Genomic DNA, 27,778 nt, shown 5'->3' with positions numbered 1-27,778 from the left:
AATAGAACCAGCACAATGTGAAAATGTATACATTACAAATAATTCTCTTGGCAAAACACTTCAAGTTGGTACAGTTTCAAAAACACCACGGACTTTGTCTCAGTGTCTTTACAAAGCCATTAAACTTTAAGAACTTCCTGTTTAGCATTCTCATGTTGGTAGTTCACCATTAAAGATGTGTTTGGGAAAGGAACTGAGTGTTTTTTCTAACCGCTGCATTGGTGGAATCCACAACTGCCACAACACATTAATTTATAATCATTCAAATATGCAAATTATAATATAATCAAAATAATTGTCAAAATGACACCATATTAACTGAATTAAAGGTAACATAACTACAAACTTAAAGGCCTACTGAAATGATTTTTTTTTTATTTAAACTGGGATAGCAGATCCATTCTATGTGTCATACTTGATCATTTCGCGATATTGCCATATTTTTGCTGAAAGGATTTAGTAGAGAACAACAACGATAAAGTTCGCAAATTTTGGTCTCTGATAAAAAAAAGCCTTGCCGCTACCGGAAGTAGCGTGACGTAGTCAATTGTTCGCCTCCTCATATTTTTGTATTGTTTTCAATGCAGCTAGAGCGATTCGGACCGAGAAAGCAACAATTACTAGGGATGATGTTTGATAAGAAATTATCGAGTTCGAGCCTATTATCGAATCCTCTTATCGAACCCATTCCTTATCGATTCTCTTATGGAGTCCAGATAGGTTGTTGTATATGGAAAAAACACACAATATTTGGTTTAATAAAAGCTCACTTTTATTATACAAGAAAAAATTTAAATCTAATAAATAAATAAATATTGACTGTTACCCCTTAAAAAAAAAAAAAAAAAAAAAAATATTGACTGTTGTTACCCAAAGTATATTAAGTGGGATTTTTCATAAAAACAAATATATACAGTAACACAAAAACAACCTTTCTCTGTGATCACTATAGGTGTATAAATAATAATATAGTGTTAAATAAAATCAGTCCCTTGGGCACAAAACTGAAAATAATACAGCTCTCCAAAAAGTGCACTTCTGCTGCTATTGGAACATAACTGTTTGTTATGATGCTTTGACATTTTTGCACTTTATTTCTTTATTGAAAGAAAATTCTATAGAGAAAAGTTGTTTGCAAATGTGGTTACAATGCTAAAAAATGAAAAGTTAAAGCTAAAAAAAGAAATACACTTTATTGAGTTAACATTATTTCTTTATAGGGGGAAAGATGTGATGTTATGAGCTAGGCTAGGAATATAACAACTACACTACCCAGCATGCAACGGGAGTGATGAGCATGCGCGGTAGCCCCGAAAAGTGTTGTTGCATGTCGCCACCCGGCAGCTAAGAATGATGTTATGAGCACGCTGTGAAAGTAAACGTCAAGAAGTCAGCCAACACGCCTCGTCTGCATTATTTATAATTAGACAGACAACACATCTACAGTGTGATTTTGTAACGTTTACAAGGAGAGAAAAACTAAAGTTCAAAAAGGGAGATGTTGTATAACTTGTATATATATGTATGTGCTGCAGTGTTGTATATATATATGTATGTGCTGCAGTGTTGTATATATATGTATGTGCTGCAGTGTTGTATATATATGTATGTGCTGCAGTGTTGTATATATATGTATGTGCTGCAGTGTTGTATATATATGTATGTGCTGCGGTTGTTTTAAGAAGGTTGCGACAGCTGCCGTAAAGGAGGTGCGTTGCTAGCCTGGTTGCTATGTTCCCGCTTGGTGGTAAAAGTGTTGGTCATGTGTTTGTACCCTGCTCAAATCTCTCAGTAAAGTTATTCATTGGATTATACCTTTTGTTTTCAACTTAATTACACCTTGGAGCGCGGTTCATTGTTTTTCCTGCTTTCGCTATCTGCGCCTAATGACTGAGCTACGTGACGTCATTTCTTGTGATGTCCCACGGAGCATTTCTGGTCGGGACGGGAGTCGTTCCGAGGGATTCGAATAAAGAACCAACTCTTTTTCTTTACTATAGTGGTCTCGATAACGGGTACCGGTTCTCAAAAAGGGATTCGAGTCCGAGGACTCTGTTCTTTTCTTATCGAACAACCGGGAAAACCGGTTTCGAGTATCATCCCTAACGATTACCCCATTAATTTGAGCGAGGATGAACGATTTGTGGATGAGGAACGTTAGAGTGACGGACTAGAATGCAGTGCAAGACATATCTTTTTTCGCTCTGACCGTAACTTAGGTACAAGCTGGCTCATTGGATTCCACACTCTCTCCTTTTTCTATTGTGGATCACGGATTTGTATTTTAAACCACCTGGGATACTATATCCTCTTGAAAATGAGAGTCGAGAACGCCAAATGGACATTCACAGTGACTTTTATCTCCACGACAATACATCGGCGAAACACTTTAGCTACTGGGCTAACGTGATAGCATCTGGCTCAAATGCAGATAGAAACTAAATAAATAAATCCCTGACTGGAAGGATAGACAGAAGATCAACAATACTATTAAACCATGGACATGTAACTACACGGTTAATAATTCTCAGCCTGGCAAAGCTTAACAATGCTGTTGCTAACGGCGCTAAGGCTAACTTAGCAACTTAGCAACGGGACCTCACAGATCTATGCTAAAAACATTAGCGCTCCACCTACGCCAGCCAGCCCTCATCTGCTCATCAACACCCGTGCTCACCTGCGTTCCAGCGATCAACGGCGCGACGAAGGACTTCACCCTAACACAGATGCGGTTGGCGGCTAGCATTGGCTGGCGTGTCTGCTATCCAAGTGAGTAGTCCTTGTTGTGTTGCTACAGCCAGTCGCTAATACACCGATCCCACCTACAACTTTCTTCTTTGCAGTCTCCATTGTTCATTAAACAAATTGCAAAAGATTCACCAACACAGATGTCCAGAATACTGTGGAATTATGAGATGAAAACAGAGCTTTTTGTATTGGATTCAATGGGGGAGCCATACCTCTGTTCTACTGGCTACGTCACGCGCATACGTCATCCTCCAAAGGCGTTTTCAACTGGAAGTTTAGCGGGAAATGTAAAATGTCACTTCATAAGTTAACCCGGCCGTATTGGCATGTGTTGCAATGTTAAGATTTCATCATTGATATATAAACTATCAGACTGCGTGGTCGCTAGTAGTGGCTTTCAGTAGGCCTTAGAGCATAAAATAAAATAGAACAAACAACAAATGTAGAAACAAACATTTTAACAATGGAGTTCAGAGTGCACATCGTGCCGTCAACAAATTGCGAGCGCTGCACGGAAATCTAACTATGATAACGGTCATGTTGACTTAAGTCTTTGAATCGTTACGTTTCGTTATTTTATCCATTGAGTGGATAATTTACAATAAAAAATAAGTATTGTGCGTAGTTTATACTTGCCAACCTTGAGACCTCCGAATTCGGGAGATGGGGGGGGGGGGGTGTTTGAGGTGGGGGGGTTGGGGACGGCGGGGTTTGGTGGTAGCGGGTGGTGTATATTGTAGCGTCCCGGAAGAGTTAGTGCTGCAAGGGATTCTGGGTATTTGTTCTGTTGTGTTTATGTTGTGTTACGGTGCGGATGTTCTCCCGAAATGTGTTTGTCATTCTTGTTTGGTGTGGATTCACAGTGTGGTGCATATTTGTAACAGTGTTAAACTTGTTTATACGGCCACCCTCGGTGTGACCTGTATGGCTGTTGATCAAGTATGCCTTGCAGTCACTTATGTGTGTGCTAGAGCCGCATAAATTACGTGACTGGGCCGGCACGCCGTTTGTATGGTGGTAAAGCGGACGTGACGAGAGGACGCTAAAGGCAGTGCCTTTAAGGCACGCCCCCAATAATGTTGTCCGGGTGGAAATCGAGAGAAATTTGTGAGAATGGTTGCCCCGGGAGATTTTCAGGAGGGGCACTGAAATTCGGGAGTCTCCCGGTAAAATCGTGAGGGTTGGCAAGTATGACGTAGCTACAGCATTAGTCCGCCGCCAGTCACTACAGGAGCGGCTGATTGCTTGCACCTGCGCTCATTAGAGGAGTGGCAGCCAATCCAGAGGGCGCTGAAAGTCAGCTGACACGTTCTCTTTAAACCATGTGAAGTGTGATGAAGGTTACACTGGAATTGTTATTGCGACATCCAGTGGACACATACTTAACAGCGGTTTCTTTCTTTCAAAAATTGCAGCTCATTTTTATACTTGGCAAAGTAATGTTGCAGGCCACGGGCCAGATTAAACGTGTTGGCGGGCCGTATCGCTGTTCTAAACTTTGTGTACCGTCGTCCTGCTGTGTGATGACAAATGACATATGTGAATAAGACGGACCGAGCGAGAAGGGGAGACGAGCAGCGGGGCGAAATGTGACACATATTCCCCTTGATGACCTGATTCAACACAACACAGAAAAATAGCTACACTGTCGCACAAAAACAACTCAAATGGTGACTTCTTTGGAAACATGAGTCAATCTCCATGTTAACAAGGACTTCCTGTTTTAAAGAGAGAAGTGGCCATGCAGGACATGACAAAGAAGCAAAGCAGGATTTTTCTTGAGAAGAGTTTGTTTATGTTTCTGAGAACACACTCAATGAACGTAAAAACTACAGCAAGCAAATTGTTAAATAGCAACAGTAAAACGCCGTAAAATCCCAAAGTTTATTGCAGTAGTAAATGCAGTGGATTCCTGCAAACCAAGAAATATTAGATTAGGGCTGGGGGATATGGCCTTTTTTTAATATCTCAATATTTTTAGGCCATGTCATGATACACAATATATAGCTCCATATTTTGCCTTAGCCTTGAATCATCACAGCAGTATGATGATTCTATGTGTCTACATTCAAACATTCTTCTTCATACTGTGTTAATATATGCTACTTTTAAACTTTCATGCAGAGAGGGAAATCACAACTAAGTCAATTTATCAAAAGTGTATTTATGAAACAGTTATTAAGCAGTGGCACAAACATTCATGTCATTTCCAAAACAGAAAGTGCAAGATTGTCAGAGACATTTTAAAACAAGCTATGAGTGCATTTTTGTGCATGATGTCACTAAGATGACTTATCAAAACAACACTAAATTAAAGTGCACTTTTTGTACAGAACGCCACTACAATAGTTTAAAACAAATAAAGTGCACGTTTGTGTATGATGTCACACAAGATATTTCAATAAGTGTCAAATAAAAATGAGCTGCATAATAGGAAATCAAATAGTGTATGTCCTTCACTATGTGGTAGGTTCCTGCGGACGTTATCTCCTTCTGTTGTTGACTAGTTTTTTCATACGCTGTTGATGTGGAAATGGTTGCCTCTGCATTTTGTTGGTGTGGCACCAAACGGAGATGTTGACATGCGGAGTTTCAAACTCTCTTCATTCTCTAGCGGGTGACTTTTCAAATGATGCTACAAATTAGCAGTAATGCTACTTTTTGTAGCAACGCTTTTGCCCCACACTTGACAAATTACGGTTGTCTGTTCGACATCTTCCCGCTTGAAGCCAAACCACCGCCAGACCATGGACCCCCTGCTGTTTTTCTTGGGAATTAATTCTTCCTTCATTTGTTACCAGATTCACACCTTCTTTCTCTCGTATTACCACTCGCACCACAGCTAACGTTACCCATGCGTATACGTATGTGACGTATGTAAGAAGGTGCGCTTGTTTTACGTCTCTGTGAGAAGGAGAGAGAAGAAAGAGTGAGAAGAGCCTGTAGTGTAATGCCCCGCAACTAAAAGCAACTGCGTGAGAACGTATATACTCCAATATCACCATATAGTCATTTTCTATATCGCACAGAGACAAACCCGCGATATATCGCCCAGCCCTACATTAGATAACTTAAATTACTATGGTTACACTATGAAAAAATCCAAACAATTTACAGTAAAATACCGGCTGCTGCGGTAGAAAAAACAGTCACAATGTATAAGAAATTACGGTATGTTGATGTTGAATCTGTTAATTTTACAGTTGATAACTGTTTTTGCTTATGGTAAATTACTATGAAAAAAACTGATGTATCGTTGAACTGTTTAGAAAAAATACTATAGAATTTACGTTAGTATACTGGCAGCTGTGGTTGCCAGGAATTCACTGTAAAATAAATTAGGACCAATCTTTGTGTTGCCAATCAGTTTATCCCCAGGTGAATGTGTTTGGAGGTGTTTATTCCCAATACCATAGAACAATTACAATAGTAGTGAATATCATTTAAAGATATTGGTAAGTGAAAGGGTCCCCCAAATAAGCTACAAGAAGCTTTTGACAGGGGGTCCAGAGGACCGTATAAACACTACCGTTCAAAAGTTTGGGGTCACCCAAACAATTTTGTGTTTGAGCCTTCATTTCTAAGAACAAGAATAGACTGTGGAGTTTCAGATGAAAGTTCTCTTTTTCTGGCCATTTTCAGCGTTTAATTGAGCCCACAAATGTGATGCTCCAGAAAGTCAATCTGCTCAAAGGAAGGTCAGTTTTGTAGCTTCTGTAACGAGCTAAAGTGTTTTCAGATGTGTGAACATGATTGCACAAGGGTTTTCTAATCATCAATTAGCCTTCTGAGCCAATGAGCAAACACATTGTACCATTAGAACACTGGAGTGATAGTTGCTGGAAATGGGCCTCTATACACCTATGTAGATATTGCACCAAAAAGCAGACATTTGCAGCTAGAATAGTCATTTACCACATTAGCAATGTATAGAGTGTATTTCTGTAAAGTTAAGACTAGTTTAAAGTTATCTTCATTGAAAAGTACAGTGCTTTTCCTTCAAAAATAAGGACATTTACATGTGACCCCAAACTTTTGAACGCTAGTGTACATGGAATGATGGAAAATGATGAGTTGGGAGGAAGCCAGAGTACCCGGAGAGAAGCCACGCAGTCACGGGGAGAACATGCATTTTTCTACAGTGTATATAGGGTCAAAATAAACAAAACCGAACACATACACGCTTTTATGTGTGCGCGTGTTACATTTGAAGTATGGCTAAAAGGACTTTACAGGGCAAAGATGTGCAGCACAATCAGATCTTGCTGTGGTTTTGAAGATTTCAAACAACTTTGGTGATTTTTGTTTTTTTGCCTTCAGACGAACACAAGTGCTTGTTTTTTTGCGGCACTTGGATCACTGCCTGTGTTTTTGTTGTTCAAATATCATGTTGCTCTGCTTTTGTCATACACAATTATGACGATACAAACCCCCCAAAGATAAAAAATGAAAGGGAATCTTTGCATACATTTAGACAACAACGAGCAGAGAGAAATCTTTTTTTATTGGGTTTTTTAAAATATGCACGACAGCGTCATCAAATAGTCCACATATAGAACACCTGCAAAAATAAGCAGAGATGCTGTGATTTGCACCGCAGGCCAGCAGTTGGCAATGTCCCTTTGTAAAGAAACATGATGACCAAAGGGCACACCTTTTTAATCAGACATTTGACTGAACGTTTTAAAGCGGAACTTCACTTTTTAAAATGTTATTTTGCCTGTCATTCACAATCCTTATGTAAAACAAAAATAATAATAATGGACTAGATTTTTTCTATTATTAGATACTCAAAGCGAGGGGCCAACATCATCAACAGGTATGAGGGGCCATACATATTTCCACACACCTGGGATACGGTCTGTCATCGGCGACACCAGGGCGGGGAACAGATACTGTATTATTATTATTAGCCTTTATTTAACCAGGTAAAATCCCATTGAGATCAAAGATCTCTTTTCCAAGGGAGACCTGGCCAAGAGGGCAGCAGCAAGGTTACATTAAAAACAGTAAACAAATACATAAAACATCACATTTACGACATTAAAACTTGCTGACATAACACATGTGCATACAGACAAGGTAGACTGCAATCCTTTCACAGAAGCTTTAAACTCATTCAACGTAACAAGGGTTTGAAGTTGAATATTCGATTGTAGGTTATTCCAAGCCTTCGCTGCTGAAAACCTAAATGCTTTCTTGCCCAGTTCAGTTCTTACTTTGGGGACGACAAATTGCAGAACATTCATTGAACGAAGATTGTGACTTCCTTGTTTCTTTGTTAAAAGACAAGACAGATAAGATGGAGTGATACCCAGAATGGTTTTGTAGATGAAAACATACCAATGATTGAGGCGTCGAGCACATAAAGATGTCCAGTTAACCATTGAGTATAATACACAATGGTGAGTAGTGTATGGCCCAGGGAACTTAAATAATCTACTGTTAAAGAGTTGGTTACTGTGCCTTTATAGAAAATTGCTTGGATGTTCAAAATGTGAACATAAAAGGTGTCCTCTTGTTAATTCAACCTAAAGTATCGAATCAAATCGTTGTAAAACGAATCACTACACCCCTTACAGTGTTTCCCACACATTCATTTATTTGTGGCGGCCCGCCACGAAATAATTATGTCCGCCACAAATTAAAAATTAAAAAATAAAAAATAATTATTTTTTTTTGTCCTGTCCAGCTTCTCAGGCAAATCATATAGTTGATGTAGATGTAGATGTAGATGATCATATAGTTGATGTAGATGTAGATGTAGATGATCATATAGTAGATGTAGATGCCCATATAGGCTGTTCACATTTACTTTACAAAAGAGAAGTGTAGGATACTTCTCTTGTTGCCTTATTTGTATTTGACTTTATTAAATGTATTTATATTAGAAACACAACATGTGTATATAACAAAGGGTGCAAAGTGTGCAGGCAGTAGGAAACACATGGTTAAGTGTAGGGAGTAAAACTGATTCAAGATTTTTGGAGCTCTTTGTTCAGTGGATCAGATGTTTGATGAAGCTTTGTGTCTATCTACCACCACTACTGTTTTCTGTTTATTTGTTACTGACTGTGGCAGGACACCTGTTTCACTTTATGTTGCTGGTAAATAATATGCTTGTAGTAGTAGGCTAAAGTTAAATTATTTAGTATGCACTAATTAAAGGGGCAGAGCTTTAAGAGACATTTTAGCTTTTATATTTTAGAAGATATATTTTTTGTAAGAACCACAATTAATAAATATATTTCAGTGAATAACTTATTGTTCAAATCTGTATATAAATATGTACATAAAGTGTTGTAATTATATTGTAAAATGGATGGATGGATGGACGTTTAAAACAAAACTGTTATTATTAATTAGTAAGTATACATTTTTTGAGCCTTTTTAGAGAAAATCATATCATTGTAGTAAATTATGCAAATTATTTGATGATGTCATGGTGACCACGCCCATAGCCACGCCCCCACCGCCACAGGTATCTTGGCAGTTTATGGGAAACACTGGCTTACCATGAATTGATTAACGTGGACCCCGACTTAAACAAGTGTGAAAAACTTATTGGGGTGTTACCATTTAGTGGTCAATTGTACGGAATATGTACTGTACTGTGCAATCTACTAATAAAAGTTTCAATCAATGAATGAATGAAAATGTGTCACACAAAATGGTCCAAATCTGGCCAAACATGCACTACTACTACTACTGGGTTGCCTGTGCTATCATTTCCTGACAAATACACCTCATGATGAAGCCAAGGTTTGACCCAAAAGGTCACACTGACTTAGACTGCCTCCTTAGGGGATAAGTGGCAAAATAACCGCTGCCTCACTTATGAGTAAAAAATACATAATAATAGATATTATATTATACTTATCCAACTCAAGCAGCTTTGCCATTCATTCTCTCCTCCTTTTTAATATAGCAAAACTATAGGACAATCATTATGATTATTATCATTTATCTGTATTTTGCGTTTAATTTTCTTCTTTAATATCTGTTTACCGTATTTTCTGGACCATAGGGCGCACCGGATTATAAGACGCACTGCCGATGAGCGGTTCTATTCAGGTCGTTTTTCATACAAAAGGCGCATTAAAGCGGTCATATAATGATTTTTTTCTAAATGTAAAAGACTTCCTTGTGGTCTACATAACATGTAATGGTGGTTCTTTGCTCAAAATGTTGCATAGATGATGTTTTACACATCATCTTCAAGTCACTTTCTGACAGTCGCTTCAGGATGCACCGTTTTGTGGGCGGGTCTTATTTACGTGGCTCACCTTGGACAGCGTCTTCTCCCCGTCATCTTTGTTGTAGCGGTGTAGCGTGCAAGGGCGGGAGTGGAAGAAGTGTCAAAAGATGGCGCTAACTGTTTTAATGACATTCACACTTGACTTCAATCAACAACGGAGCAGCATCTCCTCATCCGTGGCTCACTAGTGCAACAACAACGCCGCAAATGTGTCCTGTGAAAAACGGTCCGACCAGAACTCTCTAATAACTAAAGTTCCTTGGGTGAATAATGTAAACTCACTACACCGGTAGTTTTTAGCGCTTCCATAGCGAGATATAAGTTCGAACTTTACACTACTTTATATTAGAAATGGCAACAGCAGAGTGTGAATGCCACATAACAAGAAGATAGAGAAAAAGAAGAAGCTTATCCACTCCGGCTACGGCACGGACTACAGTGGCGGACGTGCGCACATTTTCAGGACTTATGCAGATCTCAAATACACATCAGCAGGTACCAGAAGGAAAGAAAAGTTGGTTTTGCATAATATTGTGAAACAAAATGCCAGAAAATATGTCTGTTAATGGGTGCCATTTTGCGGTCCTTATACACACACCATAGTAATACTTGTATCTCTGACTACGCTAGCTGTAATCGGCCGACAATCCATCAAGGGGTGTGGCTTCAAAGTCATACTAAAACTTTTTGACAGATTTTTGAGTGGCGTGTGTAATGTTCTTTATTTTCAATGGAACATTTAAAGTGTTGGTGTTGTTTACTTGAGTCCTATTGCAGTCTACACGTATCTCTTATGTGTGACTGCCATCTACTGCTGACACTTATCATTACGCAATGTACCAAATAAAATAGCTTCAAGGTTGGTAAGCACAACCACAATCATTCCGTACATTAGGCGCACCGGGTTATAAGGCGCACTGTCGACTTTTGAAAAAATGAAAGGATTTGAAGTGCGCCTTATAGTCCGAAAAATACGGTAATTAATTTTGTCAGTATTCACACAACTATTCATTTAGGGGCACATCTGACAATGCACAATTCCCACTTCCTCTTGTACACCATCGTTTCCTGTCTCATGTCCTATGAATTGTGTTTTTTAGGATCCCCCTCACTTATGTAAATATGCACTTCACGGAAATAAAACCTTTAAAATTGAATGTAAAAATGGTGTTATAATGAAGCTGTTGAGTTCCTCAGGAAATAGCAAGAGAGATTGGGACTAAATATTGGAGTGGGATTCAAGATTGTTATAATATATTCAAATATTAGCCGCCTAGGGTGCACGGGCCGCAATTACACTAAACAAGGGCTATTCAATGAAATGGTTTTGAGGGCCACACTTCCAGAAAGCTAAGGACCGGGGGGGCGGACTTCTCCCGTCACTAGTTTTCTTATTTTGTACATTCCTGAGAACCAGCATCCTCTCCATTAGACATTATATTTGTGTCTATTTTGTCAGCTTTATTAAATTTAGGAAAAAAAGATAGCCCTGTCCAAACAACAGGAGCACTCTGCTCTTTTTAAAGACCTACCGCCAAAAAGCTAGTCAAAGATCCTCTATACCACAGTGTTCTAGTCAAGATCAAGATTCAAGATGCTTTATTATTGTCCATTCTTTAACATGTACAAGACACATAAGAACTGAAATGTCATTTTGGGCACAGTCCCACTAAGAGCAGACATACGTTACAGGGGGACAAGACGGGACCGCCAACGGATCAGCCACTTACAGCGCTCCTTAAAAAAGGTGGGAAAAAGGTGATATTTGTAACAAATAATATTTCTATTAAATAGGCTTTACTTTGCATTTTAATTAATGTGGGATTATTTTTTGTATTAAGAAATAATAGTACCAACTTTTTTTCTTTTTTTTTTTCTCCAACATTTGTGGCACTGGCGTGGCGCCCCCTGATGGACGGCGCCCTTAGCATTTGCCTATACGGCCTATGCCACGGGCCGGCCCTGGAGGGGGGGGATATACTGTGTAATATACATTGGAAAGTTAGCGCCCCCTTAAGTAGATAATAAAATATACAATAGATAATAATGGCTGACAGGTTGCGAGTTTGAGTCCCCTGGTTTATAAGCATGTAAAAAGGAAGGTTCATGAGCACAATACATGGCATGGAACTATTAACCCACAGATTGAGAACCGAGGAGGGACTATGTTAAGAAAAACGGGTGATATTCAAGCGACAAGCCAAAGACTGTGAATTTCATACTTGAGATAGACTGTAGATAAATAGATGAATAGTACTTTGCTGATTCCTTCAGTAAAGTACTATCTATCTATCTATCTACAGTTTCAACCATGCATGGACAGAGCACTAGTAGAGGTGCAACGATTACCGTATTTTCTGGACCATAGGGCGCACCGGATTATAAGGCACGCTGTAGTAAAAAAAAACTAACGACGATGGTCATGTAGGAATAGCCATCATGGTAAGAAAAAAATGTAACCTATTTATTCTTAAATGGACTAAACTCCTGATTGGGTTGAAGACCGAGTCCCAGTTTCATGGTCATGTCAGTTGCAGCTTGTGTGCCAGTGATGACGAGCCTCCCGCAGTAACACTATAGCATGCGGCGTAGGTTTGACCTTTAAGAGGATTAGAGTCCCTCGATCTGCACGAGGCCAGCGTGTCACTTTAGCACCTCCTGCTGATCCGTACCGAGGTCGGCTGGCGAGGATGAAAAAGGATGAGCGAGGCTACGATGTTGACAGCTGCGCCCGAGGAGATGATGGAGTGATTATTGACGCATTGGGAGGAACAGGGCGGGTGTTGTGACGTGGTACACGTTACACTTGGTTTCATTTTTACTCCTTCCCTCACTCTTCCCTTGGCAGAGTAATCTAGTCTGGTTTTATATCCATACAAAGCACTCAATCTCATGGTTTATTATTCTATTTCTACATGTAACGTGACACTTTAATGACTTTATCCCGCTGGCGCATTCCAGATCAAGCTAAAATGATTCCTCCTCGTTGATGAGGTGTTTTATCTTAGGCCAGAAAAACTTGGGATAAAGCTATCAAACACGTGGATCGCCATTGCAATCCTGTCAGCGGGATGATCAAAACCAGATGCCTGCGAGGTCTCCACGTAATGTCCGGCGCTTTGGGCAGAAACTGCGAGATGGCGTGACTCACCGCGATGAAGCTTGCCTCTTCAGGACGCCACAACACAAACATCCACTCCACCTCTGAGACATCCACTCTGCAGCCCCTCCAGGATTGGCTGAAAGGAGGTGGAGGGGGACCCTCGTGATCATCAGTCCCAGTCTGGTGGAGCCACCTGTGACGGACAAATTGCAAAGCTGTCAGGGAGAGCCGTCGGAAGCCATCAACAAGACGTGGTCGTCGACATGAGGTGTGAAACTGCCTGTAATCGAATAGGATTAGCACCTGCGTAGGAATTTCAAACCTTTTTACTCTTGAGATGATATTTTTAGGGTGAAAGTGTGTACCAAAGCAGATGTGAATCCAAGGCAGCGATGTGGATGTGGTTTTCCAAGAGGCCCCTCCTCTGGTCCCTAAGGCTCTCTCTCTCTTACTCTCACTCTCGCTCCACCACAGCCGCTGAGGCACATGGCGATGGGCAGGACGAGGCACATCAGGTTGTCTAAATTAAAATTTCATAGCGCCCAGTTCGCTTAACAGTTGTGACTGGGCGCGCTCAAAAGAGGACAGCCGAGTGTGGTGCACAAACACACACACACACGCACACGCAGGCAGAAAGGCTGCCAAGCAGACGGAAAATCTTGGCGGGTAATAAAAGAGCTGTCATGGCGAACATCAAGGGGTGGATATGGCTCCAGCATAAAGTCAGCTTGGGGAGAAAATAAACATGCTTTGTGGCGTTAAGTGAGAAGCAAACATGAAAAACACACTCAAATGTTGCAAACGGACAGAGGAGGGCAAAAATGCCGTGTGTCCCTTTCCACTGTGAGGAGGCCCCGATGTCCCAGTGCACAGACTGCAGGCTACATGAATTATGCATGGCGCTAATGCAGCTAGCACTGCCTTCTTTTACACCGCTGCCCGGGCAAGGCAACAAGCACAGGAAAAAGGAGAGGGGGAGACACTGGAAAGACATATGGGGGTTGCGGAGGGGAAACGGGAGGCTGCTTTTGAAAAAAAGGGGGCTGAGAAACGGGGAAGGGATCGTGAAAGAGCGAGTCGAAGTAAAGAAAAGAGAAAGGACAGGATATTGGAGGGGCTACAAAAGGGGGGGGGAGGATTTAAAAGCGGGTGAAGAGGGCAGCAGCAAAGAAATGCACGCTGAAGTGGATGAATAGAAGGAACAAAAGTAACTCCAGTGCGTTGCGAGGGAGTTTGTTCATAAGGAGGAACGGAGAATGTTGATGAGGGCAACATTCCTCAGGGCAAATACAGCCAGATGGCAACACTCAAAGTATTGTCTTCTTGTTGAATACATCCAAAAACATACATGGGTTATTATTACTTTCATTGGGCTTTTAATCAGCTATTGTTTGCTATTTTGGCCCATTTTTAGGTCATTTTTGCCAACCGGCTCAGTTAATAATGCACATATGTTGACAACATAGAGCAGGCCTGGGCAATTATTTGGACTCGCGGGGCCAAATTTAACATTTTTATTTTTAGGAACACTAATACAAAACCTCACAATAATGTCTGATTGAATGCTCAAAACGTTACGACAGACCGCCTTAAAAAACGGAATGGAATTTAAAAAAATTTTTACTGCATGAGACACCCAGAATGTACATGAAAATAAAGAATGTGGAATTTACAATATAAATTATGAAGGATAAAACACTGAATATTGACAACATATGAATGTCACACCCTCTCTCCATCCACATATTTTACAATCAAGCGAAACGCAACAAAAATGCAACAAACAGTGAAATATGAACGCGAAGGGTAAAAAAAAAAAAACACCTACTAACTGATGGATGTGATATATCACTTTGTTGTTCAAATCTCCTTCTGCGTCTGTCCCTGACACCCGCATTTCAGCCTCGCTCTGGAAACACTCTGTGGAAACGCTCCCCACCCACACCGCTTGGTGCCTCGTCTGAGCTGCTGGGACTTACATTACCATAGTAACTCATTAGATGACCATAGTAACTCATTAGATGACCATAGTAACTCATTAGATGACCATAGTAACTAATTAGATGACCATAGTAACTCATTAGATGACCATAGTAACTCATTAGATGACCATAGTAACTAATTAGATGACCATAGTAACTAATTAGATGACCATAGTAACTAATTAGATGACCATAGTAACTCATTAGATGACCATAGTAACTCATTAGATGACCATAGTAACTAATAAGATGACCATAGTAACTAATTAGATGACCATAGTAACTAATTAGATGACCATAGTAACTAATTAGATGACCATAGTAACTAGTATATCATGCAAAAGTGCAGATTCCAACCATGGAAATACTTAGTATAGTTGAAGACTTACAGTCATTAGAAAACATGAGTGCACATCATAATTGCAGCTACACTTTCCATCTTAAATATCTAAAAAAAATACTTGGTAATGTCCGGCGGGCCAGATTGAAAAGCATGCGGGCTCTGGGCCTTAATTTGCTCAGACCTGACATAGAAGCTCATGCAAGAGATGGCAATCTAATGCTGCATTGCAGACAATTGGAAAGTCCAAAATGTCAAAGTTCCTACACTATTGTGTTCACTATGCTGCAATAATCTGACGTGACTAGAGATGTCCAATAATGGCTTTTTTGCCAATATCCGATATTCCGATTTTGTCCAACTCATAATTACCGATTTCGATATCAACCGATACCAGTATATACAGTGGTGGAATGAACACATTATTATACCTAATTTTGTTGTGATGCCCCGCTGGATGCATTAAACAATGTAACAAGGTTTTACAAAATAAATCAACTCAAGTTATGGAAAAAAGTGCCAACATGGTACTGCCATATTTATTATTGAAGTCACAAAGTGCATTATTTGTTTTAACATGCCTCAAAACAGCAGCTTGGAATTTGGGACATGCTCTCCCTGAGAGAGCATGAGGAGGTTGAGGTGGGCGGGTAGTGGGAGCGGGGGGTGTATATTGTAGTGTCCCGGAAGAGTTAGTGCTGCAAGGGGTTCTGGGTATTTGTTGTGTTGTGTTTATGTTGTGTTACGGTGCGGAAGTTCTCCCGAAATGTGTTTGTCATTCTTGTTTGGTGTGGGTTCACAGTGTGGCGCATATTTGTAACAGTGTTAAAGTTGTTTATTCGGCCACCCTCAGTGTGACCTGTATGGCTGTTGACCAAGTATGCCTTGCATTCACTTGTGTGTGTGAAAAGCCGTAGATATTATGTGATTTGGCCGGCACGCAAAAGAAGTGCCTTTAAGGTTTATTGGCGCTCTGTACTTCTCCCTACATCCGTGTACACAGCGGCCTTTTAAAAAGTAAAAAATTTTGACTTTTTGAAACCGTTACCGATAATTTACGATATTACATTTTAAAGCATTTATCGGCTGATAATATCGGACATCTCTAGACGTGACTAGGGCTGCAACTAACGATTAATTTGATAATCGATTAATCTGTCGATTATTACTGCGATTAATCGGTTAATAATCGGATAAAAGAGACAAACTACATTTCTATCCGATCCAGTATTTTATTTAAAAAAAACAGCATACTGGCACCATACTTATTTTGATTATTGTTTCTCAGCTGTTCGTACATGTTGCAGTTCATAAATAAAGGTTTATAAAAAAATTAAAATAAAAAAAAAACAACCTCTGCGCATGTGCATAGCATAGATCCAACGAATCCAACTATTTTAATAATCGATTTTAATCGATTTAATCGATTAGTTGTTGCAGCCCTAGACGTGACACAACTAAGTTGGCGCCCACAGAATATAAAATGCTGATCTAGAATGCCTATACTAGATATCAATTTGACACGATAGGTTTTGGGTGAAATATGCTGTGTGGATTTATTGCCGCATGCATTCTGGATGAAGTAACTTATGTTTACATGTACAATGGTACTGTAGCGGTTGCTTTAAGGACAGAGTTCACCACACCTGTTTACTTGACTTTGTCATCATTATTCACTGTCATTGTTCGATTGTGCACATAACAATGTTGTTCTTGGTTAGCATTCATATTTGCAGTTAAGAACGAGTAATTTGGAGCAGACGGAACTCCGGAGGCAAGGTGCAGGTGAGACAATGATTTATTGTCCATGAAACGTGCAAAAATACAAAATTAAACAAAACAAGCGTGCAGGAAGCTAACGGAATAGCTAACGAGAAAAGCTTAGCATATGAACGGGCAAACAAATGGCGAAGCTTAGCTCAGGAATCAAATAAGTAGATCGAGGTCGTAACTGATGCATGGAAGCAAATAAGAAAGCCAGACTGTGTGTGGCGAAAAACAGGAATAAGTAGCTCTCTGATAGTGTCCGGGAGCTGGTGAGCGTCCCCAACACTAATCAGAGGCAGGTGAAACTCATTTGCACCCATGGCAACTAAAACATAATCCCAGGGGTGCTCAAAACAGGAACTGAGGGAGTCAAAAACTAAACAAACATGATCCGGGCAACGGATCATGACAGTTAAAGTTAAAGTATCAATAATTGTCACACACACACTAGGTGTGGCGAAATTATTCTCTGCATTTGACCCATCACCCTTGATCACCCCCTGGGAGGTGAGGGGAGCAGTGGGCAGCAGCGGTGGCCGCGCACGGGTGATTTAACCCCCAATTCCAACCCTTGATGCTGAGTGCCAAGCAGGGAGGTAATGGCTCCCATTTATATAGTCTTTGGTATGACTCGGCCGGGGTTTGAACTCACAACCTACCCATCTCAGGGCGGACACTCTAACCACTAGGTCACTGAGTCGGTTAGTGCAGTGGTTCTCAACCTTTTTTCAGTGATGTACCCCCTGTGAACATTTTTTTTTAATTCAATGTACCCCCTAATCAGAGCAAAGCATTTTTGGTTGAAAAACAAAGAGATAAAAAAGTAAAATACAGCACTATGTCATCAGTTTCTGATTTATTAAATTGTATAACAGTGCAAAATATTGCTAATTTGTTGTGGTCTTTCTTGAACTGTTTGGAAAAAAAGATATAAAAATAACTAAAAACTTGTTGAAAAATAAACAAGTGATTCATTTATAAATAAAAATTTCTACACATAGAAGCAATCATCTACTTAAAGTGCCCTCTTTGGGGATTGTAATAGAGATCCATCTGGATTCATCAACTTCATTCTAAACATTTCTTCACAAAAAAAGAAATCTTTAACATCAATATTTATGGAACATGTCCACAACAAATCTAGCAGTCAACACTGAATATTGCATTGTTGCATTTCTTTTCACACTTCTTTTTGACAGACATTTTAAAAAAAATCTCACGTACCCCTTGGCATACACTAGCGTTCAAAAGTTTGGGGTCACATGTAAATGTCCTTATTTTGGAAGGAAAAGCACTGTACTTTTCAATGAAGATAACTTTAAACTAGTCTTAACTTTACAGAAATACACTCTATGCATTGCTAATGTGGTAAATGACTATTCTAGCTGCAAATGTCTGCTTTTTGGTGCAATATCTACATAGGTGTATAGAGGCCCATTTCCAGAAACTATCACTCCAGTGTTCTAATGGTACAATGTGTTTGCTCATTGGCTCAGAAGGCTAATTGATGATTAGAAAACCCTTGTGCAATCATGTTCACACATCTGAAAACACTTTAGCTCGTTACAGAAGCTACAAAACTGACCTTCCTTTGAGCACATTGAGTTTCTGGAGCATCACATTTGTGGGCTCAATTAAACGCTCAAAATGGCCAGAAAAAGAGAACTTTCATCTGAAACTCGACAGTCTATTCTTGTTCTTAGAAATGAAGGCTCAAACACAAAATTGTTTGGGTGACCTCAAACTTTTGAACGGTAGTGTACCTTCAAGTACCCCCAGGGGTACGCGTACCCCCATTTGAGAACCACTGGGTTAGACAAATGGTTTCTTAAGACAAATCATGAATAAAGACACGGCTGGCCATAAAACTATGATATTATTTTTACGGACTGAAAATAATAGTTTTATGGTCGTCAGCAATGTTTTTTGTTTACATTAGACTAGAGGTAACCATGACTAGGATGTTACGCACGTCCTCAAACGCAGCATATGAAGGGGTACAATTTTGTGGTGGCCCAAATCAGGATTGTTTGGCCTTGGCGGAGATCTACGCTGTCCTGAACGGATCTGTGCTGTTTTGTTTGCCTTCTTCTTTCAGCGAGTGTGATGGTCGGCTACTGTCTGATTCCCAGCCTTCCCAGAAAGCCGTGCAACCTCCCCTGCACTCTTGTTTGCCTTTGAGGTTATGAAGGCGCAGACTCCATCCCTCTGTTGCAACATCTGCGTGTCATTCCTCCGAGACAATCCCCCACTCGCTCCTCACTTTCCCACACAGTGTCTCTCTGTCTCCGACAAAACAGTCCGTTGTTCAATCCTGTGGTTTTACACGCTCATAGACACGGTCCACTCTCTCCTGTTTGTGCCTCTAACAGACTTGGCTGTGGCACACTGGTCTTACCGACACACCACATGCATGCACAACACTCCCTCGCTGACTGGACTGCAGCTTTATTTTGGAAAGGCGACTATTGACGTCTCGTCCCCAATCTGTCCCCCGCACACACGCACACACACGCACACACACACACGCACACACACACACACACACACGCACACACACGCACACACACACACGCACACACACAAACACGCACACACACACACACGCACACACACGCACACACACGCACACACGCACACACACACACACGCACACACGCACACACGCACACACGCACACACACACACACGCACACACGCACACACGCTCCCCTCCAGCTGACCACGGCCGGCAGCATCATAGGAACTATCAGCACTCTTCATTTTCATTCGTCAATGTTGTCATCCAGGCCCACACGCACACATTTGGCAGCCAAATTTTCCTTTTGGATGTCTGAAGACGTGAATGGGAAGAACGTGAAGCAATGGCAGCTACAAAGATAGAATTTTCTTTCACATATGAGTGGTGTTCAATGCTCATTGAAGATTTCGCCTGACCTACTTCCAGACGGCTGACATTGTGCGCATGTACAGTACATTATCTCACAAGCGAGGACATCCCTCACATTAAGCGACCGCTTTACTACAAAGAGACAATACTAAAGAAATGACACTTGGATATACACTACCGTTTAAAAGTTTGGGGTCACCCAAACAATTTAGTGGAATAGCCTTCATTTCTAAGAACAAGAATAGACTGTGGAGTTTCAGATGAAAGTTCTCTTTTTCTGGCCATTTTGAGCGTTTAATTGACCCCACAAATGTGATGCTCCAGAAAGTCAATCTGCTCAAAGGAAGGTCAGTTTTGTAGCTTCTGTAACGAGCTAAAGTGTTTTCAGATGTGTGAACATGATTGCACAAGGGTTTTCTAATCATCAATTAGCCTTCTGAGCCAATGAGCAAACACATTGTACCATTAGAACACTGGAGTGATAGTTGCTGGAAATGGGCCTCTATACACCTATGTAGATATTGCACCAAAAAGCAGACATTTGCAGCTAGAATAGTCATTTACCACATTAGCAATGTATAGAGTGTATTTCTGTAAAGTTAAGACTAGTTTCAAGTTATCTTCATTGAAAAGTACAGTGCTTTTCCTTCAAAAATAAGGACATTTACATGTGACCCCAAACTTTTGAACGCTAGTGTACATCACCAGCAGAAAACATTAAAAAACGAAACTCAGTTGACAGTAAAAAGTAAATTGTTGGATCTGACTTTAAACCATAACCAAGCATGCATCAATATAGCTCTTGTCTCAAAGTAGATGTACTGTCACATCACGCTGTGACTTATTTTGAGTTCTTTGCTGTTTTCCTGTGTGTAGTGTTTTACTTCTTGTCTTGCGCTCCTATTTTGGTGGCTTTTTCTCTTTTTTTGGTATTTTCCTGTAACAGTTTCATGTCTTCCTTTGAGCAATATTCCCCACATCTACTTTGTTTTAGCAATCAAGAATATTTCCGTTGTTTTTATCCTTTTTTGTGGGGACATTGTTGATTGTCATGTCATGTTCGGATGTACATTGTGGATGCCGTCTTTGCTCCACAGTAAGTCTTTGCTGTCGTCCAGCATTCTGTTTTTGTTTACTTTGTAGCCCGTTCAGTTTTAATTTTGTTCCGCCTAGGCTTTAATGCCTTTTCTTAGGGGCCCTCACCTATTGTTTATTTTTGGTTTAAGCATTAGACACCTTTTTACCTGCATGCTGCCTCCCGCTGTTTCGGACATCTACAAAGCAATTAGCTACCGGCTGCCACCTACTGATATGGAAGAGTATTACACGGTTACTCTGCCGAGCTCCAGACAGCACCGACACTCAACAACAACACATCATTTGCAGACTATAATTACTGGTTTGCAAAACATATTTTAAACCCAAATAGGTGAAATTAGATAATCTTCCACGGCACACCAGACTGTATCTCACGGTACACTATGTGCCACAGCACAGTGGTTGAAAAACACTGCATTAGAGTAGTCAGTGTAAATAGCTGGATAGATTTACCATCAAATGGAAATGAGTCAACAAATACATGATATTATAATTAAATGACAACACAAGTTAGCAGGGGTGTAGCACCAATTTCTGGGCCCCCATACACAAGACTCCTAAAAGGGACCCCCATCCCACTCTAAACCCAAAGGTGCTGCGCCAAACACACTTGGTATGTTTACATGCACTAAATAAACAAATTATTGCACGGATATGGTCAAAAGTTGAAACCAGTTTTTTTTTTAAACACATGTAAAAACCTTAAGTAGGTTTTTGACTTTTTAAAGATGAGATGAACATATGTGGATAAAAACCCCTGAATAATTAGTATTTGTTTAAAAAAAAAAAGGGAAAAAAAATATACACATCTATTTCTTTAAATATATACATATACAATTATACATATATATTTTTTAAATACATATATACAATTATACGTACATACATACAATTATACATACATACAACTATACATACGTACATACATACATACATATAATTACACATACACACATACAACTATACATACGTACATACATACATACATACATACAATTACACATACATACATACAACTATACATACATACATACATACATACATACATACATACGTACATACATACATACATACAGTACATACAATTACACATACATACATACAACTATACATACGTACATACATACATACATACAATTACACATACATACATACAACTATACATACATACATACAACTATACATACATACGTACATACATACAGTACATACAATTACACATACATACATACAACTCTCCATACGTACATACTTACAGTACATACAATTACACATACATACATACATACAACTATACATACATACATACGTACATACATACAATTACACATACATACAACTATACATACATACATACAACTATACATACGTACATACATGGCGGCATGGCGTAGTGGGTAGAGCGCCCGTGTCAGAAACCTGAGGGTTGCAGGTTTGCTCCCCGCCTCTTACCATGCCGTTGTGTCCTTGGGCAGGACACTTCACCCTTGCCCCCGGTGCCGCTCACACTGGTGAATGAATGTTGAATGAATGATAGGTGGTGGTCGGAGGGGCCGTAGGCGCAAATTGGCAGCCACGCTTCCGTCAGTCTACCCCAGGGCAGCTGTGGCTATGAAAGTAGCTTACCACCACCAGGTGTGAATGAATGATGGGTTTTTAACATGTAAAGCGACTTTGGGTACTTAGAAAAGCGCTATATAAATCTCAGGTATTATTATTATTATTATTATACATACATACATACAATTACACATACATACATACAACTATACATACGTACATACATACAATTACACATACATACATACAACTATACATACATACATACATACAACTATACATACATACAGTACATACAATTACACATACATACATACAACTCTCCATACGTACATACTTACAGTACATACAATTACACATACATACATACAACTATATATACATACATACATACATACATACATACAGTACATACGATTACACATACATACATACAACTCTCCATACGTACATACTTACAGTACATACAATTACACATACATACATACAACTATACATACGTACATATATACAATTATACACACACGCCCACACAAACACATATTTTTTGTATCTTTTTTTTACGGAAATGTGCCAACAAATTCAATATAGTCTGTGTGTCACATCAGGTCTCACTTGTGTCATGTTTCCCTTTTTTCTGCATTTGTTTCCTTTTCAGCCCTCCTAATTTAGTTCTACTTTCTGTCTGCCTCCATGAGCACTTTTTCCCCTCACCTGTCCATGACTGGCAGCCTGGCCACACTTTGCCATGTTTGCCAATCAGGTTTCTATTTATGCCTGCCTCGCCCTCCAGTCAGGGCTCGAGGATTGTTTAGTTTGACTAATGTTATTGACTCTATTATTATTAGTTACAGTTATTGACTCAAAAGTCATTAGATTTATTGATACGATACTCATTGTTAATAATAATGATAATATTAATGATACAAATAATGTTGTAGCATAACAATGTAGCAATACATGCTTTAAGTTGACATGCGTTCAAGTTTCCCAAGGGAGGGGATTATGCTCTGCTTCACAATGTCACAGTACATGTTGTATTTCATGTTTCCCCTCAATGAACCATAGCTCTCAAGTGCCTGCAGCACTCATGCAGCCCCAGACCATGACACTATCACCACCGTGCTTGACTGTGCGCAAGACACAATTATCTTGCCACTCACTTGTGTTACACATCTAGACAATAAAGGCTGTTTGTTGACATGTTTTAGCGGATAACAAATGTATACTGCTATACACGCTGTGCGCCGAGTCAGGACTGCAACTAACAACTATTTTAATAGTCGACTTGTCGGATTATAAAACATACACATATTCATTGGCTTTAATTTAGCCATCAACTATTAAATTAAATAAATGTGCTTACTAACAACAAAGATGACGACTAATTTGTTCATAAATATGTATTTATACAGTAACTATGCTGCTCATTAAGCTGCTAAAAAATGTAATAACCATTTAAAAGTAAACATTTTAAAGGCCTACTGAAAGCCACTACTAGCGACCACGCAGTCTGATAGTTTATATATCAATGATGAAATCTTAACATTGCAACACATGCCAATACGGCCGGGTTAACTTATAAAGTGACATTTAAAATTTCCCGGGAAATATCCGGCTGAAACGTTGCGGTATGATGACGTATGCGCGTGACGAAGTCAGTTTAACGGAAGTTATGGTACCCCGTAGAATCCTATACAAAAAGCTCTGTTTTCATTTCATAATTCCACAGTATTCTGGACATCTTTTGCAATTTGTTTAATGAACAATGAAGGCTGCAAAGAAGACAGTTGTAGGTGGGATCGGTGTATTAGCAGCGGACTACAGCAACACAACCAGGAGGACTTTGTTGGAGAGCAGACGCGCTAGCCGCCGACCTCACCTTGACTTCCTACGTCTCCGGGCCGCCAAACGCATCGGGTGAAGTCCTTCGTCCTTCCGCCGATCGCTGGAACGCAGGTGAGCACGGGTGTTGATGAGCAGATGAGGGCTGGCTGGCGTAGGTGGAGAGCTAATGTTTTTAGCATAGCTCTGTGCGGTCCGTTTGCTAAGTTGCTAAGTTAGCTTCAATGGCGTCGTTAGCACAGCATTGTTAACCTTTGCCAGGCTGGAAAGCATTAACCATGTATTTACATGTCCACGGTTTAATAGTATTGTTGATCTTCTATCTATCCTTCCAGTCAGGGGTTTATTTTCTTTGTTTCTATATGCAGTTAAAGCACGATGCTATCACGTTAGCTCGTAGCTAAAGCGTTTCGCCGATGTATTGTCGTGGAGATAAAAGTCACTGTGAATGTCCATTTCGCGTTCTGGACTCTCATTTTCAAGAGGATATAGTATCCCAGGTGGTTTAAAATACAAATCCGTGATCCACAATAGAAAAAGGAGAGAGTGTGGAATCCAATGAGGCAGCTTGTACCTAAGTTACGGTCAGAGCGAAAAAAGATATGTCTTGCACTGCACTCTAGTCCGTCACTCTTACGTTCCTCATCCACAAATCTTTCATCCTCGCTCAAATTAGTGGGGTAATGGTCCGAATCGCTCTAGCTGCGTTGAAAACAATAGGAAAATATGAGGGAGTGAACAACTGACAACGTCACGCTACTTCCGGTAGGGGCAAGGTTTTTTTTATCAGAGACCAAAAGTTGTGAACTTTATCGACGTTGTTCTCTACTAAATCCTTTCAGCAAAAATATGGCAATATCGCGAAATGATCAAGTATGACACATAGAATGGATCTGCTATTCCCGTTTAAATAAAAAAAAAATAATTTCAGTAGGCCTTTAAAAGTAAAAATAAAACAAATATATTTTTCATGTAAAAAAAAATAGCAATAACGACAAACGATAAAGCAACAAAACTAACACGCTCAAAAATAAACAAGCATTTTGTAATGATGTGTTTAAAAAGCCGCACACTGATTTACTGTATTATTGATTATTGATTAACTCCTGGCATTTTTAGCACTCTGATGGACTCAATGCATATAATTGTATTTTTGATTAATTCTTAACATTTTAGCTATCTAATAGATTGTATGTTTCATCTTATGATACCGGCGCGTTGGCACTAGGGATGTCCGATAATATATTATATTTGAAATGTGATATCGGAAATGATCGGTATCGGTTTCAAAAAGTAAAATGTATGACTTTGTAAAAGGCCGCTGTGTACACGGCCGTAGGGAGAAGTACAGAGCGCCAATAAACCTTAAAGGCACTGCCTCTGCGTGCGTGCCCAGTCACATAATATCTACGGCTTTTCACACACACTACACTGTAGAGTAGTGTTGTCCCAATACCAATATTTTGGTACTGGTACCAAAATGTATTTCGATACTTTTCAATACTTTTCTAAATAAAGGGGACCACAAAAATTGCATTATTCACTTTATTGTAACAAAAAATGTTATGGTACTTTAAACATATGTTTCTTATTGCAAATTTGTGCTTAAATAAAATAGTGAACATACAAGACAACTTGTCTTTTAGTAGTAAGTAAGCAAACAAAGGCTCCTAATTTAGCTGCTGACGTATACAGTAACATATTGTGTCATTTTCCATTCTATTATACTGTCAAAATTATTAAGGACAAGTGGTAGAAAATGAATTATTAATCTACTTGTTCATTTACTGTTAAAATCTGCTTATGTTCTCATTTAACATGTTCTATCTACACTTCTGTTCAAATGTAATAATCACTTGTGTTGTTTGGATACTTCACATTAGTTTTGGATGATACCACAAATTTGGGTATCAATCCGATACCAAGTAGTTACAGGATCATATATTGGTCATAATTTAAGTCCTCGTGTGTCCAGGGACAGATTTCCTGAGTTTATAAACATAATATGAATTAAAAAAAAAAAAAACGAAAAAAGATTTTGTGATGCTAAAAAATATTGATGTAATCATAGTAGTATCGACTAGATACGCTATTGTACTTGGTATCATTACAGTGGATGTTAGGTGTAGATCCACCCATGGCGTTTGTTTACATTGTGACGCCGATGAGCTACGGTGTGTAGTGAAGCATGTTTAGCTATTCCTCGTCCTGCAGGGATGATACTTGTAAGAAACTTACTTTATTTGTCGCCATGGAGGCGAGGATTAGTGATTTAGAAGTAGCTAAAACACTGCAGACTGCGGCTGGACTTTAGTTGCTAGCTAGCTAGCCATGTCTTAAAGCACCTCTTCCTGAGGGCGTTTCAGTGTTATAACTTCATCTTTATCTTTAAAGCCAAAAAGTATCCGTTCTCCCATTTCTGTCTACACACTGTGTCTGCTTGTAAGTACTCCGTGATTGTGCGTTGCCGAACATGCTCGTCTGCTCGTAAACCAGCAATGACACGACGTGACGACGTATAGAACCGAATATGATTCATTAGTATCGCGGTACTCTGCTAGTACCTGTATACCTTACAACCCTAGTAGAGAGTGGTTTAAATCTAAAGGAATGCTTAAGTCAGGTTTCTGGAAATACTCTGCTCAAGTCAAATATGCAAAGAGCATAAACACAGTATGTAACTTATTTCATTTCTCTGTAAAACACACACTGTTTTCTTTCCGTCATTTGTACATTGTTGTTTGACCTAAAGCAGATGAAAACCTTTCTATTAAAACATGTGAGCGTCACGTTTGTGACTTTCAGAGAGCCTTGCCAGTCACTGGAAGGTTTTCCATGACATTTGGAGAACGTCATTCCGCCTTTAGGATGAACTGCATACTTTGATGGTTCGCAAGTGCTCATAGATAGCACTGTTGTATTATTGTTTTTGGTATTTGAGGTTTATACAGAATCTCTTCCTATATGTCCAACAATAACAACATGTCATTATCATGTAGTTCACCAACAAAAAAGTCAAGATGGCTTTGCTGAAGCAGCAAGTCAAGCTGAAAGAAACAAGCGTCTCGATCACAGATGTCAAACTCAAGGCCCAGGGGCCACATCTGGCCCGCGACATCATTTTATCTGGCCTGCAAACACCTGGAAATGATATGTGTCAATAAAGTACTTAATATTTTCTCACTAA

The 27,778-nt window shown here is 39.7% G+C and overlaps 1 protein-coding gene across 2 annotated transcripts in view; it reads right to left on the bottom strand.

Moving 5' to 3' along the window:
* Positions 1-27,778, bottom strand: part of frmpd1b (FERM and PDZ domain containing 1b) — a 108,570-nt gene that overhangs the window by 66,264 nt on the left and 14,528 nt on the right. For both annotated transcript variants that reach the window (XM_062045992.1, XM_062045993.1), the window contains exon 2: positions 13,158-13,302. The gene's annotated coding sequence lies outside the window, so the exon portion shown is untranslated. The remainder of the gene's footprint in view (positions 1-13,157; positions 13,303-27,778) is intronic.

The sequence above is a fragment of the Entelurus aequoreus genome, linkage group LG04, assembly GCF_033978785.1.
Source record: "Entelurus aequoreus isolate RoL-2023_Sb linkage group LG04, RoL_Eaeq_v1.1, whole genome shotgun sequence".
Classification (NCBI taxonomy): domain Eukaryota; kingdom Metazoa; phylum Chordata; class Actinopteri; order Syngnathiformes; family Syngnathidae; genus Entelurus; species Entelurus aequoreus.
The sequence above is the reverse complement of the archived record's forward strand: the minus strand, read 5'-3'. Positions and strand labels throughout refer to the sequence as shown.